This window comes from Cornus florida, unplaced genomic scaffold, assembly GCF_030987335.1.
Source record: "Cornus florida cultivar Cherokee Brave unplaced genomic scaffold, ASM3098733v1 CherokeeBrave_3.0.0_Hap2_Chr09, whole genome shotgun sequence".
In the NCBI taxonomy this organism is placed as follows: Eukaryota; Viridiplantae; Streptophyta; class Magnoliopsida; order Cornales; family Cornaceae; genus Cornus; species Cornus florida.
Genome location: NW_026775579.1, coordinates 56702579 through 56721852, shown reverse-complemented (window position 1 = coordinate 56721852; position 19274 = coordinate 56702579).

The window sequence follows — 19274 nt, the reverse complement described above, 5'->3', positions numbered from 1 at the left end:
AAATTTCTTTGATTTTCTTAAAAAATGTTAAATTTTACTTCGTCTATCAAAGTCTAATTTTTTTTCTTCAAAGTTCTCATTTTCTTTCCTTTATTTTTTTTTTTTCCTTTTTTGTTTTGCTACTTAAAATTTTTCTTTGACTTATTAATGATATGTATAGTATGTAATTTTTTTTTCTTGTTTTTATTTAAATTTATTACCATTATTTATGAAGTCAATGGGTATAATTTTCATGCATTGCTTTCAAAATACAAAGACATACAGCTATATTTAATAAAATATTAATTAATAAAATAATTTTTTAGTTCTTATATTGGTCATGTACTTATATTTAGCACATCGTGATTTAAACAATCAATATCCCTCATGAAATCCTGGCTCTACCTTTGAGTGCATTACTTTGATTCTTTCATTTATATTACGTATGCTCATTTGTTATGAATTTTAACAATGATTAAATTCCGAATCCTCTTTCGTGCACGAGACAATCCCATGTGCAAGGGACGGTGGAGATTTCTCTCAAGAGTTTTTGGTTGAGATTTCTCTTGGGAGTGGATCTCACATGCAGAGTGAATCCTATTGTTTGTGGGGTGATTTCATACTCTTTATCTAGCCCGTGCATAAGAGAGGATCTAGATTCGACAATGCGGTTTAATTATTCAAAATATCAGATTTCATATTGGGAAACTTTGCTGATGTTAATTTGAGTACTTAGAAGAATTTTTTTTCCTTTTGTGTTCTCTAAATTAAAATATTATGGTCTAAGTATTCTATTGTGACAGACCTTCATGTCCAAAAGTTAAAAAAAAAAAATCATGATCTATTATTTATTTAATTTTATAATCAATACAACTTCTGTTTAATTTTATAATCAATACAACTTCTGTTTTGGGACTATGGAATGCTATTATTAAAATTATTTGGTTGCTTCCATAGCAAATTAAAGTAATTTTTCAAGAAAAGAGACTTAACAAAAAGGTAAACACATTTTGTGATTACAAATGAAATCATAATTGTTCGTTACAAGATCATCAAGGTCACATGCCTTATAGGTGCATTTTAGCATCCTTTAATGATAGATTGCTACCATGTTCAATGGCTGGCCTCTGTACAATACCACTTAAATATATGTTCTGTCATGATCTCAAGGACCTTGATATTATTAGTTCAAGTATTAAATATATATATACACATATATATGTATATCTAGAGAGAAAGAGAGATGGGTAGGGGACCATATACAATAAAATTTCATTGGCTGGTTTTAATAATGGATAACATATAGGATATGCATCAAATTGTCCTGCCGAACATGCCACAAGCCTCCAAGTCACATTGATCAAACATTGTGGACTTTGAATTTGTATATATCATCCCAAATTAAGTAAATAAAATTTCATGACTTTGCAACTGATCTGTCATCACATGAAAGTTGGGTTGTAATTTTCACTTGATAAATCAATCTTGTCCAAACACTGTCTTTAAACAATATACACACGTATATATTTCATTATTAAGAACTCACGTCCAACTCAAAAGACCAATTAGAGACACACACACACACACACACATACACACACACACACATACGTATATATTTCATAATTAAGAACTCACATCCAACTCAAAAGACCTATTAGCTACCTCAACCTCCTATAAATAAAGACCCAGTACTTAAAAAGTCTTTATTTACCAATCACATCATCATAGTACAATTTTCTTGCAACGATATATTAAGGAGTGGGATATAGTGGCTACCATTTCTTTTCAAAGTTGAGGCCCAAGACCTTTCAAAATACCAGCACTTCACTCTCTGAAACCAGCTGGCTTGCTTTTATTTTCAAATCATTTTCTTTTCATTTCAATTTTATCTTCTTTTATAAGCATGTACAAAATTGAATGTATGCATCAGATGGACCCAAAGTATGATATGGGAACATAGATTTCCTATAAAAGCAACTAATAATATGTGTCAATCTCTCCTAACTATATAAACACATTTTAAAAATCGTAAATACAAATAATATGCAAAGCGTATGATATCTATACCCAAAACGATTCTCTTAACCATAGTAGACTATTGGGAGAAAGAAGACTTGAAACATACATAACCTTTAATAATGATTATTAATTGCAACTGTTTTCCAACTTACAATGATTTTGAGTTCTTTTGAGTTTTAGTGTTACTACTCAAAATGAGTTAAAGATCTCCTGACATGGTATGCATGAAATCTGCTAATGCAAGTTTTTAATAATCATATAATGTAACATAATGATGATTTTAATTTAAGGGGTTAGCTTCAGCGGTGAAGTCTCGGGACTTAGTGTCTCATGAAGTATTAAATTTCAAATTTGAATTTTCTTGAGTGCGATCAATTCCTTAAGAGTCGCTTTAAACGAGTCTTGTGGATTAGTCGGACAAAGCTCCAGATACCTCGATTATCAAAAAAGAAAAAGAAAAAAAAGAATTGAAGTGTAAAATTGACAAAATCAGAATGAAAGGAGCGTATGCGAAATGTCAAAACAGAATTGCGTGCAACGTGTCAACGTGAGAGTGACACCCATTGAAAGCAGGAGGCATCTACAAAACGTTGGATTATAATTGTGTGCAATGTAAGAGCATTTGATTATAACATATGACCAACAGGTCAGTGATCTAGTCGTATTAGTCCCTTACTTTTTAAAAGAATGTTAAAAATTTATGTCTCAGAAGAGATATGTGTTTGTGAGGACCAATTAAAAAAAAAAAAAAAAAAAGATTATAATCATGTGTAACTTGAAAGTGACACCCATCTTTAAAAAAAAATCTTGCAACGTAAAATGACATAGGATTCAATTGGGGCTTGCCTTTGTGGGGCTTCTGAGTTGCACTCAATAATGATGAAAGGAATTGAGTAGCCAACAGCTATCTGTCATGCATGGATGACCCACCACACATGAATTGCATATTGCCATAATTTGGTTGAGTCATAACATGCCCAATATCTAAGGAATTGAGTATGTTACAGCTCTATCTCATCCATGAATGACCCACCAAAGAAAATGAATTGCATGTTAATTACCTCTAGTAGGTTCACTCAGAATAGGACCAGGTAGCTAACAGCTCATTCTAATACAGGAAAGCAACTTGTATCAACAAACTCGAGCCTACTCCAATTTTTTATGAATTTAAACGATCATTTTTTACAATTAGAGCTAAACTTAGCACAACAATGCAATGATATAAACCACAACTTAATTAGAATTAGTCTTAAGTTAAGATAAAGGTGCAAAAGGATCAAGAGTTAATTATCGAAAAAAAAAAAACAAAGGATCAAGAGTAATGAAGCGTAGCCCGAACCCACCTAGTTTTGGGCTGGGATGAGTCCTTGTACGGGCTAACTAGCCCTAACTTTATAAGACAGTGGGTAGGAGTTGGATATGGGCTACCCCCCTCGGCCGAACCTGCTCCCCAACTGTTTTCCAACCTGCACACCTAGTATCTCTCGTCATATTTCCATAGACTCTCCCAATAAGTATAAACAAAGTAGGGTGGTAAAATGGGTCATAACCCACCAACTCGTTTATATTCGCCCGTTTAAAAATTATATGGGTGAATCATTTTAAAATATAGGTCAAAATAGGTGATCCATATTTAATCCACTTTTATAAAGGGTTAAATGGGTTGAATATGAATCACCCATATTTCACCCATTATATAAGAGACACAGTTTTACATCATTTATTTGACTCAAATTTACCTCTTCTTCCTCTCTAAAATTCTTTCACACGATCTCAAATTCTCTCTCTCTCTAAGATTCTTTCTCATCATCCTCTTTCTCTCTCGAAAATTCTTTTTAGTATTATAGTATTGGTCTGCTACATCCACAATACATATACAATGTACTCATGCATGTTTAGTCATAAAATAAAATAATATAAATTTAAAGAATTTTCAAAAAAAATTAGAGGATTAACAACTGTTGATGATGGATTCTGCGCAACCCGGATCTGATCTAACTTCCTGGACAGAGAGAAGAAAAGGTGATCCTACAAGCATTGGTGTGTTACCGGTGGAGTAGGCTCCGACGAATAAGTCAGTGTGCGAACTAATCTCTTAAGAGAAATCAAGAACTTGAGTTAGGGTTTTTTGCATACCTTCAAACGTTGATTACCTCGCCTTTTTTATAGGGCTTAGGTTAAGATGTCACGTAGAATTACCTTATTGTAATCTGTAAACTTAATTCTCATCGTAATCTTTAATCCTTATCACAATCTTTAATCCTTATCGTAATCTGTAAAGCCTATCTCAATCTGTAATCTTTATCGTAATCTGCAGAGCCTATCTCAATAGTGCGTTAATTTAGCAATCTTCCCTTAATTATGGATATTTAAATTATACATCCATCAGTTGCCCCCCGTTTCGGAGGATTGCTTGTCAAACCACCGGAACGTTAATTCCAAAATATCACACAATAATATATAGTTAGTATTGCAGAGCCTTGTCCATTAGCCTGACTTATATTGTCATTTCGCGAATACAGTCGGGGGTCATAGTATCACATTGGCAGCTCGTATATGTGGCAAGCTCGTATATTTGTCGTAATTGGCAAGCTTGTATATTTGTCGTAGTGCCACATTGGCAGCTCGTATATGTGGCAAGCTGCCATGCTGGTAGTCTACCATTATGTGGCAAGCTGCCATGCCATGCTGCCGTGGCAAGCTGTCCTGCTGGCATGTTGTCGTTATTTGGCAGGTTGCCCTGCTGGCATGCTGCCTTTATTTGGCAAGCTATTATGCTAGCATGCTGCCGTTATTTGGCAAGCTGCCCTGCCAGCATGCTGCTGTTATTTGGCAAGCTGCTCTGCTGACATGCTGCCTTTATTTGGCAAGCTGTCATGCTGGCATGCTGTCGTTATTTGGCAAGCTGCCCTGCTGGTATGCTGCCTTTATTTGGCAGGCATGCTGCTTTTATTTGGCAAGCTGCCCTGCTGGCATGCCGCCTTTATTTGGCAAGCTGTTATACTAGCATGCTGCCGTTATTTGGCAAGCTGCCCTGCTGACATGCTGCCTTTATTTGGCAAGTTGTTATGCTGGCATGCTGCCTTTATTTGGTAAGCTGCCTTGCTGGCATATTGCCTTTATTTGGCAAGCTGCCCTGATGGCATGCTGCCTTTATTTGGCAAACTGCCTTGCTGGCATGCTCCCATTATTTGGTAAGCTGCCCTGCTGGCATGCTGCCTTTATTTGGCAAGCTGCCCTGCTGACATGCTCCCATTATTTGGCAAGCTGCCCTGCTGGCATGCTACCGTTATTTTATACTTGATTTTATTGACATCTTTAGTCGGCTCGTCCCTTTAATAGGGAAAGTAGATTAAGACGAGTTTCACGTAGCTCGTAATAAGGTAAGTAGATGAATACGAGCTTCACTCAGCTCACCCTTTAACAGGGGAAGTAGATTACTATGAGCTTCACCCAGCTCACCTTTTAACGAGGGAAGTAGATTACTATGAGCTTCACTCATCGGGAAAGTAGATTACTATGAGCTTCACCCAGCTCACCTTTTAACGAGGGAAGTAGATTACTATGAGCTTCACCCAGGTTACCCTTTAACAGGGGAAGTAGATTATTATGTGCTTCACTCAGTTCACCCTTTAACAAGGGAAGTAGTTAACCCCTCATCTTTTTACGAGGGAAGTAGATTACTATGAGCTTCACTCATCTCACCCTTTAACAAGGGAAGTAGATTAATACGAGTTTCACCCAGGTCACCCTTTAATAGGGGAAGTAGATTAATATGAGCTTTACTCAGCTCACCCTTTAACAAGGGAAGTAGTTAACCCCTCATCTTTTTTACGAGGGACGAAGATGAAGCTGACCCTTCATTCTTTTAAGGGGGAAAGAGGTGTGGTCTTGACATGGGAGTCATCTCCTCTGATGGTTGTCTCGGGATGTTGGCAAATCGTTGACACTTGTCGCACTTTTTAACGAAGTCAAGTGCATCTTTCTGCATGGTGGGCCAATAGTATCCTAGTCGGATGGCCTTGTTAGCAAGTGACCTACCCTCAGCATGGTTTCCACAAACTCCTAGGTGGATCTCCCTTAAAATGTAGTCAGCTTCCTCGCTAGAAACGCATCGTAAATACGGCATGGAGAAGCTTCTCTTGTAGAGCACCCCTTTGATAAGCGTATACCTAGCTGCCCGCATCTTGACCTTTCGAGCTTCTGCTCGGTCTATTGTTAACACCCCATCCTTGATATATCAGATGATAGGATCTGCCCATTCCACACTCAATATCGCTTGTTGCACTTCAATTTGTCTCTCCTGAGATATAGATGGTTCATCCAAATATTCCAGTGGTATATTCTTATTGATCTTAGGTTCTAATGCAGTAGCTAGCCGGGCTAAAGCGTCTGCTTTCCCATTCTCTTCTCGTGGTATTTGATGAATTGAGAATCTTTGGAAGTGATTCTTTAATTCCTTCACCTTTTGTAGATAACTCTTCATCTTCTCGTCTCGTGCCACATATTCCGCTTGAACTTGTCCAGCGACCAGCTGGGAGTCGGTGTACACCTTTAATTGCTCAACCCCTAGGGCATTTGCCACTTTTAATCCTGCTATCAAGGCTTCGTACTCTGCTTCGTTGTTGGTTGCTTTGAAACCAAACCGAAGTGCGTACTGTATACTTTCTCCCTCTGGGGAGACAAGAACAAGCCCTGCTCCGCTAACCTGAACATTAGATGACCCATCCACGAACAAGTCCCAGACTACTTCTGGGCCCATCTGCTCACTTAAACCTGGTTCTGTCGAAAATTGGGGTTGTTTCTCCTCTTCTGGAGGGGTAAACTCAGCTAAGAAATCAGCCAACACCTGAGCCTTTACTACTGTTCTTGGCTTATACTGAATGTCGAACTCTTCTAACTCTACTAATGTAATACCCCTAATTTAAAAGGATAGGTTTGGAATTTATTTTATTGTTTACATTATATTTTTATTTATTTAACTATGAATTGATTTGTTTTAATTGAAAATTTGTTTATATTTCAATGTGCGTTTATTTTGTTTTATGTGTATGTCTTATTTTAATTAAATTGTTCATTGCTGTGGTTTAATTGCATTTAGTTATTTAATAGATTTAATTGTAGTTTTCCTTTAAGTGGGTTAAATTAGTTATTTTAATTAGGATTAAATGCTTTAAATGATTTAATTTAACTATTTAGGTGATTTAATCTAATTTAATATAATGGTTAATTATTTGAATTTAAGTGTTAATTATTTTCATTTAATTGTTGTTTTAATTAGGGTTGTGTTTTTTTTTAAAAAAAAAAAAGTCATGTTACAGTCGTCGTAGGAATCTAAGTAAGTTGGATGGGCCGGTTAGGATTACAGTTGGGTCTTACATTAAGCTAGGGTTTAGTAAAATCCTATAAATACATGTGAGATGTTTGGTTAGGGTTTTAGGAAAAAATAACAAAACCAAGTATACGTCTGTGGAGGCAGAGGAGGAACAGAGGAACTTTTGCAGTAGGAATCGCCGGAAAACTTAGAAGAAGACGTAGAGATTTTTAACACAAAGGTCTCAAAGGCAAGTTCTTCTCTTTCTCCTTCCCTTTGGCTTGTGTTCTGTGCACCTAGATATACTCTAGGGTTTTAATGGAATAATAATTGAATCAAGCATGTTTTATATGTAAAATTAACCTAATCTTTGCCGTGAATTAATTCGATGATGGGTTTCTGAAAGTTCATTACAGTACTTGTGCTATAAGCATGCATGGTCTGTGGAACTTGTTGATTTGTAATTTGTTTGTAACTTCTGTAAACACATCTTGGGACTATACTGGACTGAGTTTTATATGTATCTTAGATGCTATGTTGATAACCTAGATGTGTTGGAAATCTGTTATTGATGGTTCGTCCATGTTTGTTTTAGTTATGTTCTTAAAGCATGAGGAATCTGTATAACTTGTAGACTCTGTATTTATTTTTAACTTCTATAAGTACATCTTCGGGATTATACTGGACATAGTTAAAACCATTAGGGACTGTATCAGAGAGGGACAAAATCAATGGGATTCACCGGAGACGAAGCATGTGCTGAAGCGAGGCTGAACGGAAGAGAGCAGGCTCTCTTAATGAGAGAGCCGGCTCCATCTCCTTTTGGAGGCGGCTCCATGTGAGTTTAAGAGCCTGCTCAATGTTTTAAAAGAGCAGGCTCTCTAATTTTGGTGAACTTCGGATTTTTCAGCTACTGTGTGAACACTTGGGGTTCTAGAATAATTTTGAAACTTTAATGGGGGTTTAAATAATTAGTTTAACATGTAGTCAAAGTCTTGAATTGCATAAAATACCCTCTTTATATTAATGGAATTAACAGTGCGCTAATTAACAACTTTGCGTGCAGTTATCAGCTGGAAGGTAATAAATTGTCTAGTTTTAATTTGACAATTTAGGATGCTAAAACATGATTTTAAATTAAGTTTTAGATGCATGGAGAAGTCTTTTAATTAATAAATCAGTCTTATGGATTAGTGTACGGCCCTGCGTTGAAAGGAATAAAACAGAGTACAAGTACGCAACTTAGTACGCTGTTACCGGATGGAAGGAACTAAATTGTTTAGAATAATTTTAACAATTTATTGGACTATAATATGATTATGGAATGGATTTTAAATGCATGATAGAGTCAATGATATATTAGATTTGATCTATGCATGTCTGGATGTTAGTTGTTGAATTATGAAATCATTCCTTACAACTATATGGTTTAAATGCTTGGATTTAATTGCAAATACTTGGATATTGGTTTTGGATTATAAATCGCTAAACGATTATATATATATATGTGGAATTTTAATTGCTGAATTAATAGATTCTGTCAATTACATGATTGTGGAGGATGGTATGAACCGGTATGGGATGGTGTCATACTAGGGATGGTTTAGCTCAAAACACATAAACCTAACCTATTGGATTTAAGGGAAGGATTGTAAAATATTGAATCCTAAACCTTGTTTAGTCAGATCGACTGATTAAGTTGAAAGACTATCTGGATTAATTGTGTTTGTGTGTAGTCGGATCGACTGATTAAGTTGAATGACTACCTGGATTAAATGTTGGTTGTGTTTAAGTCAGATCGACTGATTAAGTTGAATGACTAAACTGGATTAAAATTCTTATGTCAATTCAATAAACAATAAAATGGCATACCTTGGGTTAGACGGACTTTATATATATGTTATCGCACCACAATATGGGCATGAGTCTCAGAGTCGTTGGTTAGGGAGCATATATGCATTGGGATGCATAGCTAGATATGATGGTTGAGGTGTACCCTGTTAGGTCTAGGTATTCATGCCCACCTTTGGGTGCGTTTTTGCATGTTGCCTTCTACTCAGGTTGAGACCCCATTATAGTCCAGTGAAGGTCCTCTAGTGTGGATATATTTATTTATGGACTAGATAGATATTGTGAGGTATTTAGGTGTATCTGCGTATCGGGTCACTGTATGGATTGCAGTTAGATTAGAACTTGTTCGTGGGCCTGACCCACTCTTATTTTTCAGGTATCGGACAGTTCCAGCCTTAGGCTTGACCGTGCTATGCAGGGATTATCATTCATTCCACCGACGACGTAGGATGTCCTTCCATATTTTAGTATTTGGTTTTATGTCAGTTGTTTACGTTTCAGTTGAGATTTTTATTTAGGGGTCCACTAGATGGATTCCCGAGTTGTAATTCATGGAAGTTTTGGAAGTTGGATTTTATTAAGTTTTATCAGGCTATTGAGGATTTTATATTAGTATTCTGTTCAGCTTTTAATAGTTATTCTTATTTCATTTTTTTTCATCTGTGTTCGTTTTAAAATACTTTAATTGTTTGATTTCCCTCGGGTTTGGGCCTGGGCCTGATCAACCCATCTCTCGGATCCGAGGGGTATCACAACTGACCACTTCATCAGTCGACCAGAGCTTTCTGGCTTGTGTAGGACTTGTCGAAGGGGTTGATCTGTTAGGACCACTATCGTATGCGCTTGAAAGTATGGTCTCAGTTTCCTGGCGGACACAATTAAAGCAAAGGCCAACTGTTCCATCCTTGGATATCTTTCCTCCGCACCCCTAAGTGCTCTGCTCACGAAGTATACTGGCCTTTGGACCCCTTCTTCTTCTCGTATCAGAGCTGAACTGACAGCTGTCGTGGAGACTGCAAGGTATATGTATAGTTCCTCTCCCGGTATGGTTCGAGACATTGGTGGGGGAGAACTAAGGTATTGCTTTAGTTCTTTGAATGCCTACTTACACTCTGGGGCCATTCCAACGCCTTCCTTAACACATGAAAGAAAGGTAGACACCTGTCAGTTGACCGAGAGATTAGCCTACTCAAGGCAGCAATCTTCCCTGTTAGTTATTGTAGATCCTTGGTTGATCTTGGCGATCTCATGTCAATGACTGCTCGGATCTTCTCTGGATTGGCCTCAATTCCTCTTCTACTTACCATATATCCCAAGAACTTTCCTGAGGAAACCCCAAAGGCACACTTGCTGGGGTTGAGTTTCATCTTATGACTCCTAAGTACCTCGAAGGTCTCCTGCACGTCAGTCAAATGGTCTTCAGCTTTTAAGCTTTTCACCAACATGTCATCAACATATACCTCCATGTTTCTACCAATTTGATGCTTAAACATTGCATTCACTAGCCTCTGGTATGTTGCACCAGCGTTCTTGAGCCCAAACGGCATTACTTTGTAACAGTACAAACCTCTATCAGTGATGAAGGCCATTTTTTCTCTATCTGAGGTGTACATAGATATCTGGTTGTATCCAGAATATGCATCCATGAAACTTAATAGTTCGTGTCCAGCCATTCCCTCAATGAGCATATCGATTCTTGGGAGAGGAAAGCTGTCCTTCGGGCAAGCTTTGTTAAGGTCGGTGAAATCCACACGTAGCCTCCATTTTCCATTTGCCTTCTTCACTAGGACCACATTTGCCAGCCAGTCGGGGTAGTACACCTTTTGAATAAAGTCGGCTTTTAAGAGTTTTTCCACCTCTTCTGATATAGCCTGATTCCTTTCTGGAGCAAAAGTCCTCCTCTTTTGTCTGACAGGTTTGAAGTCAGGATTTACATTTAAGCGGTGCTCCATGATAGTGGGGTCTATACCCGGCATGTCTTCACGCAGATACATCTCGATTCTTCCTAAGGAATTGAGTAAGTTCATCTTTGATACCTGGGGGGAGTAAAGACCCTATACTCACTTTTTTCTTGGGCTCACCATCACCAAGGATGACCTCTTCTAGCTCTTCTGTAGGTTCCTGTGATACCCCCTAATTTCGGAACATGGGTTGATCAAGTCCGTGCACAAAATTAGGGAAATATCAAAACAATTAAAGTATTTCAAACAAGCACAGAAGACAAAGTGAAATAAAAGAATAAATAATGCGCTGAAGAAAACTAATAAATAAATATTACTTAATGATTCTCCAACAATTATAACTCGGAAATCCCTTAACTCAAGGACCCCTTAAAACATTATCCAATAATCCAATAATATTTAAAAGTACATAAGATGAATAGATGAATGACAGTCTCCCAGCTGCGGATCCTCAACCTCGAGACTGGAACCTCTATTAACCTGAAAAATAAATCGTGAGTTAAACCCTACGAGCAAGTTCACTCTACCAGACCTCTGAAAACCAATAAGTAGATCATCTCTGATCAAACCAAACCTAATAAAATTTTAACTTTAATAAAGCACGATATACATGTCTATATATAATTATATATATCATACTAATCACATCCGTTAATAGGTTTATTAAATTTCCATACCTATTAAATAATTATTAAAATAATATTCATACCTAGACCAATCTACCATTTCATTTTAAAAAAAAAAACTCCTTTGACCTTAATCCCATCCTAGTCAGTTGTTTAATCATTTAAATAATAAATTATAATAAAAGGCATATTATAATTAATCTCAAAACCCGATGATGATTTTAACTAAATCACATATCTAAAATCTCAGCATTGACAAATCATCCATGTCTTCACAGGTATACTATTTTATTAATATAAAATAATACACTAACCAGTAAGTACTAGATTATTCTAATTTAAGAATATATAATCCTAATCCAGTCTATACATACAATAACCATAGATGATATTTTAATCATCTAACATATAACAATTTAATTGCGCTTTGGCAAATCAACCATGCCTCCACAAGTATATTTATTATACATTGGCAATTCAACCATGCCTCTGTGTATGTATATTTATACATTGGCAATTCAACCATGCCTCCACAAGTATATTTATTCATACATTAAATTAGCAATTCATCCATACTTTCCATATATGTATTCTATTCATACAAATATTTAAGTAATATATTTAATCCTTTGACAATTCATCCATGCCTACACTTTAACCATGAATTAATTTTAAAATTAACAATACGCTAAATCATACATAGCCATCTCATGCATATTATACGCATATCATTAATTTAATAACCAGTCCAGCCATATATACTAAGTAAGAATAATAACACTAAATATCTTAATTTACATATATATACACATATATTTTATAATATATATGTGTATAATCCTTCCTTAATAATCCATAATTATTTCAGATCACATATACATATATATCAATAATTATATATATATATATATGTACAACTATCCATACAACTCATAAATTAAATAAACCATATATACAAATATATAAATAAATAAATAAATAAATATATATATATATATATATATATATATATATATATATATATATATCATCCATCCATAACCAATTATTAATTTACTATATTACACAAATTAATGCTTCTTAATATGTCTGAGATAGTTTCCCCTAAATACTCCATATCGGTTTAAATAGTTTTCCGACACCGTCTCACTAAAATGTAAATATTTTCTAGTAGGATAGGAATCTGATAATGAAATTGGTATCATTGGAAAGAGGATGAAAAATTCTTGAATTTGAGCTCAAGAATGACCCAATTTCGATTTAAAATGACTAAGTTATGACCGTTTTAATTTATAGTGTCGAAACAGGCCAATAGTGGTTTCCCACGCGCGCCCACGCGCTTACTATGCACTTGCATGCGCTGGATTCAAGCCTCCTTGTGTGCTGGTATTGGCTAAGCTCTTTCAGCTATCGTGAGCTCACCACACTGAATCCATCACTTCCTTTATGCCGCATCCAATGGTCACAAATCAGTGCGCAAATGAATACGCTCACACTGGATTATTTTCTATTAACTATAATAGATCTAAGGTCCAGATCAGCGGGTGCACCATCTTCTCATGGTCTGCGATACACCAAATAATCCCATAGTTGACCAGACCACTTTTATGGTCCAGATACACATGCGCACCAAACTTCTATGCGCCGCGATGCACCATATCAATTCACATAAGTTTAATTAATCAAATGGCCCTAATTGGCGTATACACACTATTATCCTACACCGCGCCGCGCTGGATCAATTCCTTATTGTGCCGCCGCTCCACATGCGTCAGTTACGTAGTAAATATATATATAATTATTTTCCTAACAAATAATAGGAAAATAAATCCTAATAAATTTCTAAAAATATCAGAAAAATTTCAGAAAATTACAGAACAATTCTAGAAAATAAAGAAACCATTATTAACTCTTTTGGGTCACAAATCCACCTATAGATTGATTTTAAAATATACATATAACACCTATATATATCAATTAAAATCCAATAATCTAAAAAACAAATATAATAGTTTATACTTTTTAATTATTCCGATCTAACCATAATTTTTAAACAAATAAATTTAATTAAAGCCTTGATACTTAAGGTGAAATCCTTATGAGTTCTAAGAGGAAAGTTAGAGAAAACTCGCCTGAAGGTTTCAAAACGAAACCGACGCTTCAAGCTTTAATTATCTCTTCCAATTCCGACGTCCTCCTTTTCAGATCCGACCTTCTCCTTGTCAGCCCTTCTTCTTCCTCCCTCTCTGTCTGTTTTATTTTTCTAATGTGTAAAACCTTTAACCCTAAAGCTTTATGTGTATTTTTATACACCTTAAATTCCAAATCCTATTTCAACTAGTATTATGAATTAAAATAATAACCTTTAAATAATTTATATCTATAAACATATATTATATTACATATATATATATATATATATATAAATATATATTCCTTCCATAATTAACCCATTAGTTAATTAAATCATATATACATATATATATCAATAAATATATATCTATATATATCTTTCCATAACAATTATTAATTAATTATATTTATATATAATTATATATATATATATATATATATATTTATAATTAATACAAAAGTGATCATTTAAATAATTAAATAACCACGGGCCTTCATTAATTAACCCAATAAGGTTTCATATAAGCCCAAGACCACATCTTTTGGTCTAACTTTTCTTAAACCCAATCCAATTAATTTAAATAAATAAGATAATTAATTAAATACTGAAATTAAAATAACTAATTACATGAAACACATAAACAAACAAGAATTTACAACTAAGTCACACAATACCAATAAAATCAACACACCAATAATTCAATCAATAATCAACCACACAAATAATCAATCATCATACATAATCACGAAATATAACTTAATTAAAATAAGATAATTAATCTAGCACTCAATAAAATAAAATAAATCATTGAAAAATAAAATAAAATAATTAGTCCTAATTAATAAATCCTTTAAAAATATCGGGGTATTACAGTTCCGCTCTATGAAAGTCTGGTCTATCTTTCCCTTCCAGCCCTTCAATCGTAAATGCCTCTTGCGATTTTGTTTTCTAAGAGAGGCGACATAACATTCGCGAGCTATTGTTTGGTCCCCTCTTAACTCTCCCATACCATATTCAGTTGGGAAACGCATCAGGAGATGGTAAGTGGACGTGATTGCTTTCATGGCATTCAATGTTGTCTTCCCCAGGATAAAATTATATGATGATGGGCAGTCCACCATTACAGTGACCTGCTTTGGATTGGCTCCTGCAGTAACTGGAAGGGTAACTGCCCCCAGTGGATATACTTTGTCGCCTGAAAATCTCACCAGTGGTGACTTCATGGGTCGGAGCTTCTCTCGGCCAATTTTCAATTTCTCGTACGCCCTAAGAAATAGTATGTCAGCCGAGCTACCATTATCTATCAGTATTCGTCGAACAGTGAAATTAGCAGCGACTATGGAAACTACCAGAGGGTCATCATGGGGCTGGTGAATTCCCTTGTCATCTTCTTCAGAAAAGGTTATGACCGGCTCCTCAACTCGGGGTAATTTTGTTGGAGGACTTGTCATTCCAACTTCATTCACCTCTGAAAAACTCCGAATTCTCCTAGCATGAGCCCTCCGAGCCGAACTTGTCTCACCACCACCAGTGAAGCCACCCGATATAACTTTGATCTCACCCATTGGTTGGTGTTGAGGAGGGCGATCATCTCGGCCCTCCCGGGCTGGGTTGGAGCCTCATTTTCCATTTCGAGTTGTGAATTTGCATAAATGACCTTTACGAACAAGGTTCTCGATCTGGTTTTTGAGGTCGAAACAATCTTCTGTGTTATGTCCATGGTCCCGGTGAAACCTACAGTATTTACCTAGAGACCTCTTTGTTGGATCAGCTTTTAGATTTGGCGGCCATTTCAATGATGCGTCATCTTGAATCTGCAGAAAGACTGGCTCTACAGATGTATTTAGGGGGTATAGTTATTATACCTGCCTGGGCTCACTGGGCGGCGAGATGATCTGTCAGCCTGGTTGTTTGAGAATTTCTTGTACTTCGATTCTTTTTCCTCCCTAGTGTTAGGTGCTGGCCTCTTCTTCTCCGACCTCTTATCTTCACCATCTTTGTTTTTTCGTGCATTCATAGCATCCTCAGCGTTCATGTGCTTCCACGCTCTAACCATCAACTCTGTCATGCTTGTAGGGGCTTCTTTTGATAAGGAAAATAGGAACTTAGAAGTCTGTAGTCCTCCCATAAAGGCTGTGAGGGCAACCTTGTCGTCCACCTCTTTTACCTGCAGCATATCAGTGTTAAAACGACTTATGTAACCATGGAGATGCTTTCCCTTCTGCTGTTTCACATTCAATAAGTGTGTTGCTGTCTCCTATGCCTCTGCCCAACGATGAAGTGTCCAATGAATTGTTTGCTCAACTCATTAAAGATTTCAATGGAGCCTGGCTTTAATTTATTGAACCAAAGACGAGCCCAACCCTTTAGTGTGGTAGGGAAAGCCCTGCACATAATCTCATCCGGTACGACTTGCAAATACATAAGAGCTTTGTAGGTCTCTAAATGATCGAGAGGGTCCCGCGTCCCATCGAAGCTCTCAAGAGTTAGCATCTTAAATTTGCTAGGTAGAGGACAACTCATAACATAACAGCGAGGCTAAATGCTAGGTTGGTCTTCTATACTAGATCGTTCACTGTGGCCTGGCCCTTCTCTTTCATTGCTTGCATGACGTCTTTGACCCTAGTTCTCAGATCTTGCATCTACAGATTGAAATAAGTGACGTCTTCAGTCTTGTCACCAACACAACCAGAGGTACCTGCACGGAGCCTGGTATTATTCTGTTCAAGAGACCGATGGTGATGGCTTCTCTGTTGACCCCCTATTTGACTAAGCTCAGCGTCGTTGTCAATCCTACGGGAGTCATTATTGGGTACTTCATTATTCTCCACCTCATTAAGGTCGGCTAAGCGTTGTAGAATCATTGAATTTTTCTGGACTAATTGGTTCATTCCCTTATTTAAGGTTTAAACCTATTGTTCCAACGCTGTGACGCGTTCCTGATCGTTTGGGACGGCGGGGGGTTGCCTCGTCGAGTCCCTTTGATCATAAGTTTGCAACGCTTCGTATTCGCCAGCAACCAGACCAGATCGCAATCGAACCATACTTTATTTAGAGAACTAAAATCGTTCCCACAGACGGCGCCAACTGTTGATGATGGATTCTGCGCAACCCGGATTTGATCTAACTTCCTGAATAGAGAGAAGAAAAGGTGATCCTACAAGCATCGGTGTGTTACCGGTGGAGTAGGCTCCGACGAATAAGTCAGTGTGCAAACTAATCTCTTAAGAGAAATCAAGAACTTGAGTTAGGGTTTTTTGCGTACCTCCAAACGTTGATTACCCTGCCTTTTTTATAGGGCTTAGGTTAAGATGTCACGTAGAATTACCTTATTGTAATCTGTAGACTTAATCCTCATCGTAATCTTTAATCATTATCACAATCTTTAATCCTTATCGTAATCTGTAAAGCCTATCTCAATTTGTATTCCTTATCGTAATCTGCAGAGCCTATCTCAATAGTGCGTTAATTTAGCAATCTTCCCTTAATTATGGATATTTAAATTATACATCCATCAAGAATCATCGATACATATTTTTAAGTTTTTATTCATCTAAAATAAAAAACTATAATAATGAAATTATCCAAAATAATAACATTTCTTTTTCTTAAAATGGGTTAGTGTGTCATGATGAGTTAACCCAATTCATATTTAACCTGTTTATTTTTTACCTTACCCAAATCCAACCCAAACCATCCGTTTATCACCCCTGAAACAAATTATGAAATATACAAATAATTTAGGGATAGGGAGATGTTATTGGCTCTCCAAAGAAGTCTTCTGGTGCTCGCTCCATTCTTAATTGAAATGACCAAAGTAGCCATCCTATTGAATCCACACAAGCCCTTTCTCTTTTTACTCGCCAATTTATCTTCATGGTCTCTCTCTCACCTAGCTGATTCTTCTTGTCCAACATAGTCCCATTCAGAAAGTAATTCATTCAATTATTAAATCAGTTCAACTAATCTTGGAGAATTTCACGGATAGTCCCATTGTTTCAATCAATAGGCTTTAGGGTTTTGGTTGCCACCAAAAATAAAATTTTCACAAAAAGAACATAACAATTGACCTAAAGTATTTTGTGTGTGTGTGTGTGCGCGCGCGCACAATGGGAGTTACTATGAATATTTTTGTTCCCACTATAATGCATTGTCTGTATTATTCATATTTGCCACGTATAAGAAAAGAAAGTCTCGATGCAGAAGCAGGGGCGACTTAATATAATTTGAGGTATTAGACAAAAAAAAATAAAATGATCTTTTAATAGAATCTACCCATATATTAATGCTAGTAATATGTTCATTATTTGTTTTGTGATTTTTAAGCATGGTACTAAAAAAATTTCAATCTCTAGTTCAATCGTTAACTAATTGACTTTATACTTTCTAAAAGACATATTCAACAATATAAATAAAAATGATGACAACTCACCAGCAAAATAAATAATTTTATGATAACAAAATTTAATAAAATTATAAACTAATTGAAGTTATAGAACAATAGAAACTGATTTCGAAGAATTTGGTCCAATACTCCAAAAAATTCTTTAATTGAATAAAAGTTCATTCAAAGTCTTGTGACGTAGTGAGATTGTAAATTGTAGAAGTGAAGAAGAAGAAAAAAAAAAAAAAATTTATAATGAGAGGAAAAAAAAATATATGAGGAATAAGAAAATAAAAGTTAATAGGCATCTTAAAAAAATATAGAAAGTTTCACAAGTCATACACTCATGTAATAAAGATGATAGAGAGAGGAAAAAAAAAAAAAAGAATAAAAAAAGAAAAAAGTAATAGAAATATAGAAATATTTGGGGCCTAATATTAAATTTCTTTATTTATTGAGGTTTAATAATAGAAGAAAATAAAATTTGTAGGTAACTTATAATATATAAGAAAAAAAATTTGGGGCCCTGAAAAGAAGAAGAAGAAGAAGGTAATAAATAATAGTAGAAATCTTTTAGGTCACTGTCAAATCCCTCTATTTATCGATGTTTAATAATTTATATAATTATTTTAAGAAAGAAAGTTATAATATATAAAGAAATAAAAATTTATGAGGCCTTCTTATTGGTTAGGCGACCTCCTAACTCACCTAAGGCTCGAGCCTCCCCAGTGCAGAAGCATCATATGAACAATTTTTTTTATCCAAAAAAATATGGAGGATAAGAGTATTGTGGAAATTCCACATATTTATAAATAAAATATACATACAACAATGATTCAAGATAATGAATAGCACCACTGTGGACGGAAAAATCCCCCTCCAATAAAAGTCATTCACGTGGCAATAATTAAATCTTTATTTTTATTTCCTTTACGGGTTGCAAGGGCCCAAACCTGTTCAAGCCCAGATAAAGGTACTCACAGCCCAAAGAGTTAAGATTAAG